Here is a 20,915-nt window from a genome sequence, read left to right on the forward strand (position 1 = left end):
TCTCTGTGCCATGGACTGTTGATGCACTTTACCCCTCTCATGTGCTGCCTCTGATGTACCTGCTCTGTGCCTTGTCATGGACTGTTGATGCACTTAGCCCCTCTCATGTGCTGCCTCAGACGTACCTGCTCTGTGCCATGGACTGTTGATGCTCTGTGCCCCTCTCATGTGCTGCCTCAGATGTACCTGCTCTGTGCCATGGACTGTTGATGCACCTAACCCCTCTCATGTGCTGCCTCTGATGTACCTGCTCTGTTATGAACATTGCCCTGTTGCTGTTAGGATGCTGCATTGTGCCCTCTCATGTGCTGCCTCAGACGTACCTGCTCTGTGCCATGGACTGTTGATGCTCTGTGCCCCTCTCATGTGCTGCCTCAGATGTACCTGCTCTGTGCCATGGATTGTTGATGCACTTTACCCCTCTCATGTGCTGCCTCTGATGTACCTGCTCTGTGCCTTGCCATGGACTCTTGATGCACTTAGCCCCTCTCATGTGCTGCCTCATACGTACCTGCTCTGTGCCATGGACTGTTGATGCTCTGTGCCCCTCTCATGTGCTGCCTCAGATGTACCTGCTCTGTGCCATGGACTGTTGATGCACTTAACCCCTCTCATGTGCTGCCTCAGATGTACCCGCTCTGTTATGAACACTGCCCTGTTGCTGTTATGATACTGCATTGTGCCCTCTCATGTGCTAACTCAGATGTACCTGTTCTGTTCTATCCAGTGCCCATGCTCCTGCCTACTCTAGGAGTCATTTACTAATATGTGCAATAAAGCAAGTTATTCGTGTGTAGTGGTTTCTCAGTGTCATTCCTGGTTGTCTCCTTGCATTGTTTATATATTGGTGGTATTGTAAATGCTGTTTCCCCAACATGCACCTCCCCCTCCCCATGTCACAGCCCCGGCAGGTACTCCCCTTCCGGCAGCGATTGGTGTGTTTGCGTACCTGCGTAGTCGTCGGTGACGGTCCATGACTTGCTGGTGGTGGAGCACGAAGAGGAGCGGAAATGCATGTAGAGCTGGGTCCATGACGGCGATCTGCCTGTGGTGGGTATCTCTGGAATGTTTTGCCTCTCCGCTTTGGTGTATCCGCCGTGTTCAGGCTGATGGTTTTTCCGCAGCGATTTGCTGTGTCTTTTACGCCATTGTGATCTGGAGGACGGTCGGAGACGTCATTCCGTACGGCAGTGTCTCTGGATTGGTTACGTCCGCCGCGGGGTCGGGTGCATTTCCGTGACGGTGCATGTTCTTCTGCGGCGTACGGAAATTTGACAGTGCTTCCCATCCTAATATGGCGGACGGACTGACAGCGGCTGGCGGACTGTAATAAGGCATTTTCCGCGTACTCAAGGCCGGCGGTCGTCCTTCCGTCCGCCATCCTAATCGACCCCTAAGTGTGGGACAGGATGGACGTCCACCCCATTAATGCATTCAGCCCCAGGGGATGGGTCACTGAGCCTATTGAGGCTAGGGGAGGCGGCCCACATGCACCCCTCCTTTACAATTAAATTAAATTATTAAACTAAATTCCACATTTGTAAAGTGTGATTTATCACCCCTAAGGGTATCCAGCTGCTGGGGGCCATCGGGGAGATTATACTTAAGTCTAAGGGATGCAGTCCCAGCTACCTATTTAAGCTCTTTGAGTGGGGTCATGCGTCCCTCCCCTTAAATAATTATTTTTTGCCCTAGTGCACAGGGCCTCTTAATACTTATGGAGGGGGCAACATGCCCCCGTCCCCTATAATTAAACTTTGGCCCCAGGAATGGGGTCCTCGGGCATCTTAAGGCGCATGGATGGGGGGCAGTGCCCACTCTCCTACAAGTATTGTATAAACCCAGGGAATGGGTTCCAAATGGGCCATTTGGACCTTGGGAGGGGGCATGCAACCCCTATATACCTATGTTGTGCCCCAGGGAATGGGACTCCTGGAGCCTCTGAAAGCGCATGGATGGGGCCGCATATTCCCTCCCCTAATATTAGACTTTGGCCCTGGTGATGGAGTCCTTGAGGCCCATTTGGGCTAGGGGAGGGGGACCATGAACCTCCCTCCTTTAAAGAAGTGATTTTGGCCTTGGGATGTAGCCACTGGGGCCTCTAAAGTTGGGGGGTGCACACACCACTCCCATTTTAAAAGGAATTCAGCCCCAGGGGATGGGGGTCCCCTGGGACTATTAGGGCCCGTCAGATTTAAGTAAATTGCCACTCCTGGTATTGGATCTATGGGCCTATAAAGGTTAAGGGAGGGGGCTGCGCCCCCCTTCCACTTAGCATATATTTTGGTCCTGAGGTTTGGAACTCCAGGGCTCAAAGTGGCTTGGAGAAGGGTGCTTCATGCCTTCTCCCCTTAAAAAAGACCCCAGAGAGGGGGTCACCGGAGCACGAAGTGACTTGGGTATGGAGGTTGTGCCAATGGGTTGGACGCAGAGCATGGCTGAAGGCCAGGACCTGTGGCCAACTAAGTGCTGAACATGGCCAAAGGTAGTGATAAGTATAACTTGAACCCTAAACATGCACTGCTTTCACTCTCATATATTACATCGCTCATGAATTGTTCTATGACATTATTGATGCCATCACTAATGGCATCTCAAATTATATCATTGATGACATCACTGACAACCTCCTCAAGGCTATGTTTGTACACATTACTGTATAAAGGACCAAGGCATTACCGTTTTGAAAGTAAGTACCAGGTAGCTCAGAATAATATAAAGCATCATTAGCATCACAGATACAAACACCTTACATGAAGCAAGCTTCTGTTATGTGCAACATTAATGCAATACCATATACTTTATGGTTAGTGAAACTCATGTTTACATTTAGCTACACATAGATGTGTAACCCCTACTGCACATGATTTTCAATCTGTATATAACTGCTGTGAGAAAATTAACACAATCCAGTCAATTAAACCCTATTACATAACTAATGCCCTATTACAGACAGACTTTAGCATCTATCAAATTCTTCACAGTTAGCAAACGGCATGTGGGGTATGAAGCAGATATGAGTTGGAAACTGGGTACTGCAAACAGTGTTTAGACTATGCAGAGACTTTATCCTGTACCAAACAGTTTGCAGAGAGATGAAGGTGCTATAGGTCATATGACCCATGACCTTCATAGTTTGCTGAAAACGTTATAGATAAATCACCTTCTGGGGTAATCAAGCATGTCTACACGGGTAAGTTCCTGGTGCACACAGTCGTCTGACCTATGTAAAAATTGTCACGCTAAGACAATTCCCTCAAATACTCAAGGCTGCTTTCAATGCTTATTATCCACCATATAGAATATTTGCTCTGTTGGAAACATTGTTTTGCAAAACCAAAATTTCGGTCCAATATATATTTATATTCTCAAGGTACCTAGATTTGTAGATCGGTATAGAAAACCTAACCATACTTACCTGTTGAAGTTTTTGTCCTTAATGTTTTTGCTACGAACTGAAGATATAATTACATTTTATACTCAATAATCAGGACCCAGATCTGTGGAAGTACATGGTAAAGCCAGTTGAGCATTTTATTTCATAATATTATCTAAAAAAATAACAGTGAGTGTTCTAAATATGTATAGTGGTTGATTGCAAGTGGGAGAACCCATAACTCTAGTATTTTCCTTTAGTAACAAGAGATGGAGAGAAGGGCTTTTTGGCAGGACTAGTGGTAAGGAGTATCAAATTACAAGACCCAGGTGGTTAAGGTATAGAAACCTGGATGCAGCACAGGGCACCTTAAATGTAACTTGGAGGCAGATATGTTGTACTTGTGCATCGGTGCAAAATGGAAAAAAGATCCATTTTATTTCAGAGGTCACACTGATTACAGCCCATTCAATAATCGGGCAACTCAATGAGTTGTGCATGAGCTCTACACAACACAATTTAGAAGCAGACTGGAGCAGATTTGCTAGGACTAGTAGTGAGCTTCAATTTAGAGGACTGAGGAGGTTAAAGAATTGTAACCTGGATGTGGTACAGGGCGCAACGGATGCAAGTCGAATGCATATCAATTGCACTTGGGCACAGGTGCAAAAAAAATGGAAACGTGGGTCCATTTTTCAGAAGTTACACTGTTTACAGCCTAGGGAGTACTTCAGTAACTCGATTACTTTGTGCATGAACTCCGGAAAATACAACTTGGAAACACACTGGAGTGAATGTACTAAAATATAGCACCATGCAGTTCTGTAACTAAAGAAGCTGCATTGCATCGTGTAAGGGGGAGACATCACCGCAGAGCCATACTTATTGAATATAACCTTCTACTCCTCTCTTTCATGCTATGACACACAAACAGATTGCCTAGCACCACACACACACCTTTGCATCATGATTCAAAGTTGTGTGTGTGATGCCTACCATAGGTTTGGTACTGGCAGTATAACATTCAATTACGAAATCCTATGTCAAAATAATATTTTTAAACAACTAGAAATAGTATCTGGGAGTCAAATGGGCCAATTCAGAATCTACTTTGAAAGCAATCAAAAACCATATTGTGTGGTGATTGAAATGACGTGACTATGTGTCTTACTGTACACTGATTTTCCTTTTTGGAAAAAAGTGCCCATCAGTTCCCGCCTGATTCCGCCCTACATCATCTGGGCTCTCCTGACCCAGGAGAAAATGCAGTATTACTATCAGTGTGGTAATGATAGTGTAACTTTAGAAAATTTCCAAAGTGTGCTGATAGGACCGTCGAGATGTTATTATGCGGGTAACTGAATTACAGTGCCAAAGTAAATGTGGAAAAATAGTGATGTTAAAATTAGGTAACTATTGAGTGCATGCATACACCTTATGCTGTTCTCTCAAAGCTCCCAATATTAAAATGTGAATAAACAAACAGATTTAACAAAATATCTGTTATTCAGTATGGTCAACATGTTTCAGCAAGTGTGACATGATTTATCACTGCTTTCTTCAGGACCTTGATCTTATTGGCTACTGTGTAAATAAGTAAAGGAAAAATATCATCTGTATATTTTCCAACTTCGTTCTGTCTTCTCCACTATTATTGGTGAACAAGAAAACAATTGTACGTGCAAATGTGAAACAAAGTAGAAACTTAAAAAGGCAAAAATCTTAAACCCATATTAAGGCTAAGACAACATTTCTTTGCAAGATTGGTTATTTATTCACCATATCTTTTTTAGAAAAGCAGAATTGCTGATTTTCTTACCTCAATTTAATAGGAGGAAAAGCATCACCCCACCTGGCCGCTGCTCAGGTAAGAGGAGCACCGCTCTAGTAAAAACACAGAACATGACGCTTGAACTCGCACAGATAATGCCACGTGTTTGCACAGACTCAATTACTTTTAAATAGTTATCACTATCTTATGTTCATAAGAACTATTGTTATTCTCTTATACATGATTGACTGTCTGTACAAGAGTATAAACAAATATATATATATACAGATATATATCCACACCCTTCGATTACGCGTATTAGGGTGTGTCAGAATGTTTGAAGTTTCTGCCCTTACAGAGGCATTCAAGTTTTAGAAAACTTATTAGTTGTTGTGTCATCTAAGGACCCAGTTATCGCGTTCCCAACCGGAAAGCGTCGATGCTATTGAAAAAGGTCTTGCGCACCAAGAAAGCCTTGTCACTTAGTGTGTCATCGAATAATGTGATCTAATACTTGCAGATAACCCAACGGGTGTACAATGCTTGACAACTTTTTGCACTTTACATGTCCAATGAGCATTATGTATATAGCCAAAAGCCCGATATTAGAGGCAGGTGTGTATCTCATGCTGGCTTCTTAAAAGACACCTAGTTGCAATGTTAAGTGACTGTGGCACCATTAATTAACAATATACAAAATCTGGTGTATAGTGTTCCCAGCCGGGAACACTGAGTCTTTAATTGAATTTCGCCCACGCTACGTGGAACTACAATGATGGAAATATATCTAGCGTGACTCGCCGCTTGTTGTAAAAAGACAACAGTTTTAGTGCTGCTTGCCGCTTGTTGTTAAAAAGGCATACGTTTAGCGCATTTATTTTGTGCACTTTGCACTACACTTAAAAAACGTGGGTCAACAAAGCTGTTCTGTTGACACACGTTTTTTAAGTGTAGCGCAAAGTGCACAAAATAAATGGGCTAAACGTATGCCTTTTTAACAACAAGCGGCAAGCAGCACTAAAACTGTTGTCTTTTTACAACAAGCGGCGAGTCACGCTAGATATATTTCCATCATTGTAGTTCCACGTAGCGTGGGCGAAATTCAATTAAAGACTCGGTGTTCCCGGCTGGGAACACTATACACCAGATTTTGTATATTGTTAATTAATGGTGCCACAGTCACTTAACATTGCAACTAGGTGTCTTTTAAGAAGCCAGCATGAGATACACACCTGCCTCCAATATCGGGCTTTTGGCTATATACATAATGCTCATTGGACATGTAAAGTGCAAAAAGTTGTCAAGCATTGTACACCCGTTAGGTTATCTGCAAGTATTAGATCACATTATTCGATGACACACTAAGTGACAAGGCTTTCTTGGTGCGCAAGACCTTTTTCAATAGCATCAACGCTTTCCGGTTGGGAACGCGATAACTGGGTCCTCTAATAATATTTCTAAAACTTGAATGCCTCTGTAAGGGCAGAAACTTCAAACATTCTGACACACCCTAATACGCGTAATCGAAGGGTGTGGATATATATCTGTATATATATATTTGTTTATACTCTTGTACAAACAGTCAATCATGTATAAGAGAATAACAATAGTTCTTATGAACATAAGATAGTGATATCTATTTCAAAGTAATTGAGTCTGTGCAAACACGTGGCATTATCTGTGCGAGTTCAAGCGTCATGTTCTGTGTTTTTACTAGAGCGGTGCTCCTCTTACCTGAGCAGCGGCCAGGTGGGGTGATGCTTTTCCTCCTATTAAATTGAGGTAAGAAAATCAGCAATTCTGCTTTTCTAAAAAAGATATGGTGAATAAATAACCAATCTTGCAAAGAAATGTTGTCTTAGCCTTAATATGGGTTTAAGATATTTGCCTTTTTAAGTTTCTACTTTGTTTAACATTTGCACGTGTAATTGTTTTCTTGTTCACCAATAATAGTGGAGAAGACAGAACGAAGTTGGAAAATATACAGGTGATATTTTTCCTTTACTTATTTACAAGGTAGCCAATAAGATCAAGGTCCTGAAGAAAGCAGTGATAAATCATGTCACACTTGCTGAAACATGTTGACTATACTGAATAACAGATATTTTGTTAAATCTGTTTGTTTATTCACATTTTAATATTGGGAGCTTTGAGAGAACAGAATAAAGTGTATGCATCCACTCAATAGTTACCTAATTTTAACATCACTATTTTTCCACATTTACTTTGGCCCTGTAATTCAGTTACCCGCACACTTTGGAAATTTTCTAAAGTTACACTATCATTACCACACTGATAGTAATACTGCATTTTCTCCTGGGTAAGGAGAGCCCAGATGATGTAGGGCGGAATCAGGTGGGAACTGATGGGCACTTTTTTCCAAAAAGGAAAATCAGTGTACAGTAAGACACATAGTCACGTCATTTCAATCACCACACAATTTGGTTTTTGATTGCTTTCAAAGTAGATTCTGAATTGGCCCATTTGACTCCCAGATACTATTTCTAGTTGTTTAGTGTTAGTAGGGCATGTACCTGGTGTGTCGTTAAACAAGCCCAAGGACCCCATCCTAATGTAGTTTTTCTTCAAAATAATATTTTTAACATTTCACTTGTTGAATTGATGCTGTACAGTGTGTCACACCTGCAATAGGTGAACTGTTTGGACAAATAAATATGGGGCATATTATCAAGGGGGTTTATCTCCGCTTTTTTGGCTTTAAAAGCCAAGAAAGCGGAGATAAAATAATCTCCCTATTGCCTAGCTGTCGCTAACACCAGTTAGAGACAGCTAGTAGGAGATAGCGGCCATCTTGGGCCCCACTTTGCATGTCAGTGATATTTATCACTAATGACATGCAAAGTGGGCGTGCCAAGATGTTAGCGACTGGAAACAGCCGCTAACATCGCTATCTCCTATTACCAACTATTGAAGATATTCGCGCTAAGCGCGAATATCTCCAAAAGCGAACACCTGCCCTGAGCTGTTCTTAGCCATGTTATCCAATGGGTGGTGGATAACATGGCTAAGAGCATTAGCTCGGTAATGCATGAATATCACTGACTTTTCAGCGATATTCATGCATTGCGGCCGATTTTTATCGCATTTGCGATAAACCTTGGTAATACCAAGGTTTATCTGCGATAAAAATCGCCGCAGCTCGGCGATAATTTTTTCTCGCAAACCAAGCAATAGCGATAATTATCTCTATTGCTTGGTAATATGCCCCTATATTTCTCTATTTTAGCACCTGATACGAAGAGGCGTTATTTTTTTTATTGAAAAGCCTACTTTGACAATTTTAGCACACAGTGCTTTGTCTCAAAAAGGGATGGCTTCCGCTGGAAAACGCAAGTACAGCGTGTAACACCCTTTGCAGAAAATTGGTGCACGGCAGCGCAAAGGGCTTTTTGCACTGAAAAAAAGGAACTATTTCAGAGCAAAAACGCGTTGTGCTTTCATTACTTTGTGCCGCTTCGCTGGAAGTTGAATCATTGCAAAGTCTTAAAAAATTTACCACAAATTGGCAACTACTGTTTTCTGAGCTGTGCCGTCTTTGGGCATAAACGTATTCAAGGAGTTACTGAGATAGAACATGTGACCTACCAATCTTTTCTTTGCCGAAAGAGTTCATCATGATATGGCTTGTGTCATGTCCCTGGTTCAATTTTAATAGTGGTTACTTTGCTCCTAATAAGGATAGTCTACCAAAAAATGTTCACAGACAGCCGTCCATGTACAGGTCAAAAGACTGCATTATTTTACATGGGCCAATCAGATGAAGTGATGCACTAAAACTGTAAACAGCAGATACAAACCAAAAGTGAGCAGTTGTCCATCCCTCCTGGGTTTATACTAATCTAAAAACATCACTAAATACAATTCACATGTTCCTAATACACTCCGGCTGCAAATGGAAGACTGCTGAAGGAATTATGGTGATGAAATAAGGAAATGAAGCACAGAATTGTTTTGCACCCTAGTGCGGGCATTCACAGTCGACAAAACTAAAAATCCATCCTTTTGATTGTATTGCTTTTCTTTCCCTTTTTGTGAATCTGCAATTAATGAAAGGAGAATATTTTACTGATTGCAATGCAAATGGAGGGGAAATTAAGCGGAAACGACTCCATAATTCATTTTGCAACTCAGAAAAGACTGAAGAGAAGAGCGTTCTGGTTGAAGCGTGATTGATAATATTCTAATGGATTCATTTTCAGTTGGGATCGTGACGCCGGGAGTCTCACAGTGTTCCCATAGTAACGTAATGATGTATAGCACAATTCAGATGGATCACATTTGACCCTCCAGTATCCACTACGAAAACATTATTCTGAAATTAAAGATACTGGCGTGTGCACGTGTTTGATTAGTCCCAATGAAAAACATTCATATAATGATTATTTAATTATTTGCTTGCACATTTGTTAAATTAAACATTTAAGAATGGATCCGTTACCTTTATGTACTTAAACATTAAAAAAAGCACTTCGATTTTAAGGTGTACTTTGAAAATCACCGTTTTGTACGTGATTAACTCATATGATATACATCACAAAGCCTAGTCCGCGAAAGAAGCATATTTGCCAAAGCGTCCCTTGTCAGTATAGAAATGTTATTTTAATACTTTATAATCAAGCTGACAGCTTATAGGAATAGTACTACAATATGCAGAACTTGTCCCCGAACATTAGCACAATTTAAATATTTCTTCGTCAGATATAACTCTTGCCGAATAACATAAATACACGTAAATACCAGGTGGCTGGCCAAGTTGCGTCAGAATTGCAGCCATTTATGTGGAACTTTTCTATAAAGACTTCCGCTTTACTGATGCTTTCCTAAGTGGTAAGCAGCCATTGAGCAGGCGTTTTTCCAGAGCAATAATGGTTGCACACTTCTGTTTCTTGAAATATGGTATGGCTATGCTCTATCTGCTAATGAAACAAAGGGAAAAGGAGAAGTATAGACCCATTCGCCTTCCCAACCGTTAAATACATTCAACAACACCACAACGATTCTTCTACCTATATCATTGATGTCTTTACAACAACCTTATTTATTTTTTCACCAAAGCATCATTGATTTGGAAAACACAAGGGGCCTCATTTATGAGGCCTTGCGTCAGTTTTGCGCTGCTGATGTGTCACTTTTTGTGACGCATCGGCGGCGTAAAACATGCGCCTTGTTGCGCCATATTTAAAAAGTGATGCATCTAGGTAGATGCGTCACGTTTTAAACCCCTGCGCCACATTATACCTGCGTCAGGTATAATGTATGCAGAGGGGGCATTCCTCCTCGTAATAATGACGCGTCACTTTTAGGACGCTGTTGCGTCAAAATCTTGCGCCTGCCTCACAGCAGGCGTAAGACTGACGCAAGCCCTTTCACATGGGGCTTTCCCCATGTGAAAGGACGCATTGCTGGAGTTGCGTCACTTTTGTGACTCCTTGCGACATGATGCGTCATACATTAAATATGACGCATCATTGGTGTCGCAAGGAGTGCGCAGTGAAAAGTGACGCATCGCTGTTTTCATGCAGCGATGCGTCTCTTTTCATAAATAAGGCCCCAGGGGTTTTTAGAAGAACTCTCACTCACCTGCCTGGTAGGTGATATGCTTCATCATTGGCTTCCCACCCTGGTTGCCAAGTGCTTCCAAGGTGTGCTGCGACGCCTGATTACAGCGGAGCTGGGTTTTTTGAAGGAGTGATCTTGTGGCTGTGTGTGTGTCAGCTTGAGGTGAAAAGAAAAAGATTGGCTTCGACTCCTTTCCACAAGTTGTTATTTTATTTCTAGGATTCTCGGGCAATATTAAAAAACAGAGGTGCATAGTTGTGGGATATTAAATTGCTCCCACTTATCCTCAATGTGGTTGACATGTTTCACTCATATTTTTGTGTCCCTCATTGACTTGTACAGGGTTGCTCATATTGAAAAATGTATACTGAAGTCAGGGTAGAGTTTTAATTTTGTTGATCCGGAGCAGTCTAAATTCATGCAGTTTTTTCATACATCCATCTTTATACATAGTACATGATTAGTTCATAGGACATTGATTCAAGGTATATTTTCAATCCGGCCTGTTTTATGAGTTGATATTCGGTAAATTTGACGTTGTTCTTTTTCAAAGAGACGGCGTTCCAGATTTTTTGAAGAATTTTCTAATTGTTCTATAATTTCCCAAGTCATGTCGTTAAGAGTGTGCCTCTGCTGGATAAAGTGTTCCCTCATTTTTGTTGTGTTTCTTTTACACCTTATATTACTCCTGTGTTCGTTTCTTCGTGTCTGGATTTCCTGGTGTTCATGCCAACTGTGAAGACAAATCCTTCAGATCATTCAAAGCCTTTTCCATACACAGTTTAATGCTGGAACTCTTGTCTCACCCCATCGGATTCAGGTTCAATGCCGACACTCTTCTAAACAACTTCAACAATGTATTTGAAAGATATGTGAATGTCCACGTTCCAGTTACGACACACACATGTAAAACATAGCTTTCAGTACCCTGGTATTCTAAAGATCTTGTTGGGAATACACCATTGAGTTGCAGACAAGAAAAAAAATTGAAGAAAATCAGATCTTCAGAGGACCTCTTTATACTGAAGGCCCTCAGTGCAACAAGCAGACAGGTCATCACATCAGCCAAAGCAAAGACTACCCCATCACCACCAGACCCACTTATTCCCAATGCCATAGAAAAGTGCAACACCATCATTTTCTTCTTCCTTGAAAAATGCAGAAAATCTGACAGCATATGGACGATATCACACCTTCTTAATTTCTCACACTGACTCCTTCCCCGTAGAATTCTGCAATGGTTAGCCTTCAAAGCCCTGTCCCTCCCAGATCTGGTTGAGAATTAAGTCCCTCAAAGCCACTTCTTATGTATATGATATCTCACCATCATTTCAGCTTTCTTTTTAGATGATCCCTAGCTCCTACTTACCAGTGTCAGCACCTCCCTCACTCATGGCATTGTCCCTGAAGCTCTCGCACTGCAGCATACAGACTACCCTCTTACACATTATAAATAATCTCTTCGTGACCTCTGATGAAGATGACCCCTGACTCCTGATATTGCTGGACCTCCTAGCTGTCTTTGACACAATTGACTGTCCCACACTCATATTCACCATCAAGTTGTGAATGAGATTCACCCCTGCAATGTCCTTCACTGGTTCTACTGTTACCTTTCCAACTGACATCAGTTTGTTCACATGGGAACCTCTAGGTCACAAAAGATCCCTATGACATGTAGAGTCCCCCAGGGTTCCATACTAATGCCTGTCATCTTCAACCTTTAGATATAGCTGCTTGGGGCTCTACTCACAGACAATGCATCCAAATATGTAGGTGATACGCACTTCTATTTAAAAAGTCTCTCCTGATATATAACAGTTCAAGCACAGCTTGCACCTCATCCAGACCAGGATGTGCAGTGCCTACCAAAAGTTCTGCCCAACTAGATAGAACTTATATTATTTGCAAAGAACAACAAACTGATACTGTACAAACCTGGCTCAATGACATGAACCTTAACAGTTTCAAACCTAACACTCAAAGATTGCCAATCACTTGGATTCATCCTTGACACCAACCTCTCCCTCAAGAAAAACATTGCTAAAAAGCAAAGATGCCTGGTACCAGATTTCTCTTCTAAAGAAAGGCAAACTGTTTCGGCTACAAAGCGAATTCAGAACTCATGTTCAAGCTCTCGTATTCTCACACCTGGATGGTGATAATGTCCTGCTCCATGACCTCCAAGACTCCTCAATGGCACCCCATATGATCACATTACTGAACATCTCTGGTTGTTCTTGGTACTCTCATGGCTATGCAACCACCAGACATCAGACTAAGTGTAAACACAAAATAAGACACCAGGCCTTTTTTAACCATGTACCCAGGATGCAGAACAACATCTGTGTATCCAACAGGACTACCCCAAAGCTGAGCCAATTTAGGGAAGATTTAAAGATTCACCTCTTTAAAGAACACTACATGACAACATATTAAACGTCAACAACACAGCTCTCGCTCCTATTTTTCACTGACTTCTTTGACCCTCTATAGTGTTCTTTTGGCCAGGTTTGCTCTATAGAAAAACCATGTACATGAATACATACAGGCAGATTGCATTGATTCTGCTCTCACCTGCAGGCAGCGAGAGGGCAGAAGCCATGGGGACTCCTTGACACCCAATGTGGCCTCATCATAAAACAAATGTTGTGGGTGTGCAGGTAAAATTGAGGCACCCATTATAAATATGAATGGGAAAGCGCCTTCTCCTTAGCAGTGACATCAAAGAATTTCTGCGGACATTGGATCAGCTGGGCCCTGGAGCACTTTATGAGCCCTTTAAAGAGAAGCTGTAATGTGTATGCTTGACTCTTGGTGCCCTAGAGAGAGGTGGAACACCGCAGGCATGTCCCTAATGTTTCTGGGGCTCCAAGGCGGGGCAGTCCCCAAAGGAGCACCATTAAAGATTTTTTTAAGTCACCTTAAGTCTCTGAGGTGGTTTGATTATTGACCCTGAGAGAGTTGTCACATAGTTTTAAACATATGAAGAATTTAGGGTTTTGTTCAGAGACTCTGGGTTCCAGGAACCGTGAGTTTGTGAGTTCTAAGTGGGAACTTTTAGAATGCTGAAATTTAAAGTAAGACTTATTCTTATGTTTTTATTGAAACTATAGTCTTTTATTATAGGATCTTAGCTTATGTAAAAAAAAAATCAGTGAGGATTCTAAGGGTTTGAGATAAGTTATAGTTAAGCTTTAAATGAGATAAGAACTAAAGTTAACAAAACTAAATACAACACAAAACTGAAATTTGGCAACAAACTATAACTCCCCCCTGTCATTTTCTGCTTATGACCTTGCATATTACATCACCCATGACACGTTAAATAATAGGATTGCTGACATCACTGATGAAATCACAAATCAGATTTAATTTAATGTGCTATTCACATTAGCCCATAAACCCTTTGTTCAAAAAGGAAAGTTGTTAGTACCAGACCTATTATTATGTACAGCATAGGATAACTGTGTGTACATATTTGCATTCATAGAATGGAAATAGTTTAAGCCCTGAAGGCAAGTGATGTTGAGCATTTTGAAAGTTTTATGGTTTATGAACCAGTACATTTTGGGGTGCAAGTAATACTCCATGATATGGCAGAGACTAAGGGCAGCTGATGTGAGTTGGAGAGCCATGTTTCTAAGTCAGTTTTGGCTTAAATTCAAAGCCTGTGGCAAACTATCTGTGAGGAAAGCCAAAGCTTCAGTCGACAATAGAGTATCCACGAGTGTATGTCTAGGCACGTGTCCATGTTAAATAGTTGTAATACAGTCCTAAAGCCAGTGGTTTTTACTCTATGGTGTGTGGATACCTGGGAGTCAGCAATGTCTCCTCAGGAGGTCTGCAGCTAAATTTCTAATGATATTATAATAAATATTTAAAGCAGAATAGTAAAGTATATATCAATAAAGAAACACAGTGTAAAATTCAAATTTTTAAATGTTCTGTCAAAGTAGAGGAATTTGAAATTGTAAACTGAATTTAAAGTAAGAGGCTCACAATTAATCTAGTATTGTTAGCTGGATGCATGGGCAGCACAGGCACAGCAAACAGTGGATAATAAGGATGATGAAATGTCTCACTTAAAGCAGTGACAAAAAGAGAGCAAGAATTAGCAGCAAAAAAGAATAGTAACATTCTAGAATCTTGCATATTACTTCATCTTTCAGAATTAAAAAACAAATCCAGAACGTTTTTAACATTCCAATTAGGAAGGAAAGGTTTCATAATTTGTGATTTTTTTTGCTGCATTCTTGCTTCTGTATTTTTGTGTATTGTTTTGAGGTTCAAGTCCTAGAAATTGCTTACCTGGGGCCCCAGCTTCCTGAAATGACTCAGTAGTCATCCTCGTATTCCAGCAATGATTGAAACAAGGTCCCAGGATTTCAGCACTGACTTAGTTGGGTTCCACAGAAGTCAAAAGATTAATATCTGCTCATATAGACACCTTTTGTGTAACAAGGGCATTTATAATATGTGGATATTTATTTCTCGAACTTTCCTGAAAACTTGAACATTGCTGAGTGTTGAATAATGTAGAATGTAGTTGTTACCCACTTACAGGTGGTTTAATTCACATTGGGATTGTAGTAATGGCTCTAACGCTGTATGCCATTGTGGTCATCTCAGGAATGTGAGTAGTATATTTTACCGCCCATGGCCAACCACTGGTACTATAACACTTTCCTATAGAAAGTATTGAAGGCAGGGACTTAAAAGAAAACTAAATAGGGATAATGATACATTAAGTTAAATGCAATTTATTCTTCTTCCTTATACTGTACTATTACACCTATATGCTTTAGAGTGGGCTTCTGCCAAAACATCTGCCTGTTTCTCTCCATGTTGCTGAAATTTGTTTTGTTGGCCTTAGGATTCTACCACTTTACAACTACTAACCCGTGCTAATGTGCTTGTTCTTACTCTCCTAAACCTAGTTCAATTGATTTACACCTTATTGGCACATTTAATTTACTCATAAGTCCCTTGTAGAGTGGTACATGATATACCCAGGGCCTGTAAATTAAATCCTACTAGTGGTCCTGCAGCACAGATTGTGCCACCCACATAAGAAGCTCCTTAAAACATGGCTCAGGTCTGCTTGTGCCGCCTGAATGCAGTTTTAAACTGCAGATTTGACTAGGCAATGTAATCCCCTTGCCAACTTCCATTTTCTTGTACATAAGTCACCATTAAGATAGCTCTTGGTACCCCATAGCACAGGGTACTTTGTAATTAAAAGGTTGGCCATAAACGTTTAATTTGTGCATTTCCAGGTAGTAAAAAACCCCTAAATTGGTTATTTACTACTGTGAGGCATACTTGGAACATAGGATAACATTGAGTCTACTTAATATGTTAAATAAGGGTCAGGTCACCCCTTGAAATGTTGGAGTTGCCTGAGTGGGTTTGTGTGACCAGCAGGTCCATGGCTGCCAGGAGGGCATCAAGGAGGCCTGGAGCCTGTAAACATGGCCCAGGCAGCTGTCAAGAGAGGGAAGGGAAGTAAGGTGGAAAACCAGCTGCTGAATGCCCCACGGTACAAAAGGATGGGGGTTGGAGGAGGCTGCCCCGGAAACTACCGGAGAGGACATTGCCTCCCTTTGTGACAAACCTGAACTTGCTGGATTGAAAATAGAAGGGGAATCCATCAGGAAGAGTTCTGTAAGGCACAGAGGTGCCCCACCCTGGAGGGGATAAGGTGGAAAGCTGTAGCCCGGGCAGCTGGTGATAACTTTGGAAATCAGCTCGTATATTGAAAGTTTGACCTCCTGTATAGTGAGCCTAAGGCACCTGTGCATGGGGCAAAATTTAAGTTTGTAGTCCTCCAATGCTACAGGGCCTTCTTCCTAGGGTTGGTTCATGAAATTCCCCTGGTAAAAGACATGTCGGGCAGGACAAGACCTTTCCCAGGCTTGTCTCCCACTTTTAATGTTCCTGGTTGAGGATAGCCTCCGATGGATTCTGCGGATGTGTATAACCTGTCATGCCAGTGGGAAAACAAGGAAGAAGCTGAAGGTTTCCCTGAATCCCATACCTTTTAATGGCATCTCCTTTGAAAGGGTGGGCTTTTATATTGTAATTCCCTTGGGCCCCAAGACAGCCTTAGTCAACAAGTTTATCCTAGTGTTTGTGCACCATGCCACTAAGTGCGGCCTTAACCGCATGGAGGACTGGACCGCGCTGATCTAATTGTAGCTTGTAAATGTATCTGATTGCCAACTGTCTCCTTCAGAATGGTATTCTTATCATACCAATATGTCAATTGCTTGACTAACAAGTTCAATATGATATGGTCTTCAATGTATAAGTATTTGCTTCATGTACTGATAACAGAAAATACATTGAGATTTCTGATCCTCCTTTTCTTTTGACTCATGTATATATCTTCCTCTTATACTTGAGGATACTCATAAGACCCCTTGATACTTACCAATATGGACGCTACTGTAATCGGAAATGCCTATGTCCTTGTAGTCCACTTTTCTATTTTTTCTTTAGCCTATTTCTATCTTTACTATGCGCATGACTGCATGCTCACAATGATGGTGACACCACTTCGCCAGTGATGTTTTCTCCACTCATATTGAATTTCACTATCCGGTAAGACATTCCCTTCGTTCCACATGATACCACTCTGTGCGGTTTCTTATGCAGGCTGGTGGGTGATAATTCATATATCCTTTTGCATTCTTTCTCAAATTATTGAATTTGTCTTCCAATATATAGGCTAATTGTTTTTTGGGGCAGGGCGGAACTTGCCATCTTACGGATGTAATTTGTAATCGCATTATCGGCGGAATTTAAACCAACACGGTACCGCATTGTGCCTTTACAAAAGGACTGGCGGGGGTCATTTATATATCCATTGGTGATTTTTATTCACATCAGCATGCTGGCCTCATTCCTAATTATTTTTTTATTTCTTTAAGCATAGAAACTTGGTTAATTGAAACACAGCAGAACTTGGATTGTCATGGTTTCTGATGGATGTACTTTGTAGTCGCCTTATAAGTAGGTGTATTAGAAATTTCTCGATTATGAATATCATTTTTGTTAGTTGCCATATCGACTTTCCACATATGCATTCTTGTTTCATTGACAGGACAGAAAATTAACATCCTTCCATGGTGCCTCTATGATATATGACACTCGTCATCTTCACATTATCTTTTCGTATTTGATTCCATCTTCAATCAGGTCTGAATACAGGATTGTTACCACTAATTGCATGACCAAGATATCTGGTCTGAATACAGGATTGTTATCGCTAACTGCATGACCCAGATTTACTCACTGATTGCATGCATGTTTCTGCCTATAACCTCACGATATGTGCATGGGATGTTTGCCCCAGGAGGCCATACACACCTGACACACTCTTGAGACAGAATTTAAATTGAACACTGCTTCGTTTTTTCACAATTTCTTCACCAATTACTCATTATGATACATGGTCCATATATTTTCAGCATTACCTATTCTTTTTTTTTTCTTTTCCTTCATTTCAAGTGGTTCATATTTGTACTAAAATGTGATAGAATAGTAATTGGCCTGTTTATGATCACAAATTTAAATCATGTGTTTACTGCAATATTCCATTTAGTATGTCACCAGGCAACTGAATCCCAGTCCTGATGATGATCCCACATTTTTAGAGGGAATGAAACCCAATCAACACACATTCTGAGCCGTTAGATCATGTTAAAAATCCTTTTCGTACTGGGTGCAGAAGTGAACTCAATTGTCTCATGAGTGAGCTGGTTGTTCTACATAGTTATTGGTCACTGTCTCTTGCCTGTATGTTTGTAAATGTCCTGTTTTGCCAGTTTTTAACACCTGCTCTGAATTTACTCCACTGGGGGTAAATCATATATATATATATTCTTTGTTGAAATCTATGACTTTCACTAAAAATGTATAAGATTTAATCATCAAAATCGCTCCAAGGAAAACATTTTTTTATCAATGAGCACTATCAAAAAAAATTGTGTAATGGTTAGGGATTTCTGTTCCTATAATGACGAAGGGCCCAATGTAGGTAATAGTGAAACACCGAATTCTTAATACCGAATTTTACCGATTCGGTATTTAGAAATAGGTATTTCAGATGTAGGTAAGAATTCGGTAAAAAATACTGAATTCTTAATATTCGTTATTACCGAATCGGTAATTGAGATTCGGTATTAACAAATACCTACCCATTCATTCCTATGGGCTTGGAGGCCCATAGGAATGAATGTGAAGACATTTGGTATTACTGATTCGGTAATACCGGTAATACCGGGATGTATTTCAAAGGACAAAGGACACCCGATTGCGCCCCTGAAATATGCATGTGTGCACATGTGGCACACATGCATGCCCTAAGGGCATGGACGTGTGCCACATGGCACTTAAAAAAAAGCAAGAAAGTGCTTTTTTAAAGGAATTCCGTAATTACCACCAACTTGAAGTTGGTGGTAATTACCGATTCCTTTAGGCCCACAAGCACTCTTATATGTGCTTTCTACATTGCATTTTTGAGGAATCGGTATTACAGATTCCTTAAATTGAAGGCCAATTAGTAATCGGTATTAAGGAATCGGTATTTACCAATTCCTTATTACCGAATCCTTCCCTACATCACAAATGCCTAAATACCGGTCGGTAACGGTGACATTTACAGAATTTCACTGTTACCGACCGGTATTTGGACCACCTACATCGGGCCCTAGGTACCCAGAGGCAATTCCTCTGGGGACTGTGACTGCAACTGTAGTGGCTCCGGCCCTAATGGGGATTTTCAAGACTGATGCTCAACCAATCCTCTGAGCTGTTGAGCTTATTGACAGATAAGAGTACTTTTGATTTGACTTCAGGGTACTGGCAGATTGCCCTAACTGGTGGGGCTAAAGAGAGGTCAGCACTTTCTGTCCCAGAGGGCCACTTTCAATTTAAGGTGATGCCCTTTAGGCTGAAAAAAGCCCCTGCCACCTTCCAGAGACTGGAGAACTAGATTTTGGCTGGGAAGGAGGGTTTCAGTACTCCTTACCTGGAATAGCTGTCTTTAGCAGCAGCTGGGAGGACGACTCCTTGCACCTGCTGGAAATGCTTCAGTCCCTGCAAAAGGCAATCCTTACTGTCAATGTCAATACATTCTAGATAGGGCAGGGGTCTGTGGTGTACGTGGGACATCTTGTGGGTGGGGGTAAGGTGCATTTCCTTGAGTCCAAAATAAAGACTATTCTGTCCTGGAAGCCTCCTAAACTCACAGAAAGAAAAGGTACCCCTATTATAAAAAAAAATAGGTCTGTGATGATGGGAAAGCAATAGACTAAACAAGAATACAAAATCCTATTCTACCTGTATCTCTTCAATAATATCTCATAATGCTCAATGGGCTGACCAGACACAATTTAGTTTGAGACAAAATGCACTTGTTACCTTGACAAACTTCTTTATTTTTTGTTATTTTTTAACCTTTTTTACCCAAATTGGTGCATCATTCTATACATCATCATTTGCAAATCCACAATATATGGTATTGGTTATTTACATTATTTCTTTTCTTCAATGTCAAAACATATTTTCACAAACAGAAAAGCACCATTTTTTTCAGTGACCAATAAAGCTATTGAATGTAATACCTTGAAAGTGGTCTATGTATTAAGACATTGTATGGGGTAAAGCAAACTCTGTTATGAAAATGACTTCCCTAGAAGGTCGTATGGAAACTTTCAAAATTTATTTAACCAGAAATGACCATCTCACAGATGCATTGGTGCAAGCCAGAGCCAAGCACAGGGGAATTGTTGGACAGAGAGAGCAGGGCTAAATACAGGGAATATGTTGCCAGGCAACATGCTGAGAGAGATAAGGCAGGGCACATGCTAGACTGACTCTTAAAATCTAGCACCCCAAGAAGCTTGATAGAACATATCCCTGATCAGAGGGTTCAGTGGTAAATTCACAAAGGGAGATCAGAGTGTTTGGGGGTTAATACAAAACCCTCTAGGGCTTGCTTCCAGATACACAGGGCACTGCTGCCAGTAGCTACCTAGAAGGGATTTGTTCCATGCTATTAATACTCTTCAGTGTACTGAGTTGGATGAACCACCAAACCTGCGGAATATAAAGTTAGCATTGTCCCAAATAGCTAGGAATCAAAATCCAGGCCCACATGGTCTACCAGTGAAGTTCTAT

Source organism: Lissotriton vulgaris, chromosome 6, assembly GCF_964263255.1.
Source record: "Lissotriton vulgaris chromosome 6, aLisVul1.2, whole genome shotgun sequence".
Lineage (NCBI taxonomy): Eukaryota > Metazoa > Chordata > Amphibia > Caudata > Salamandridae > Lissotriton > Lissotriton vulgaris.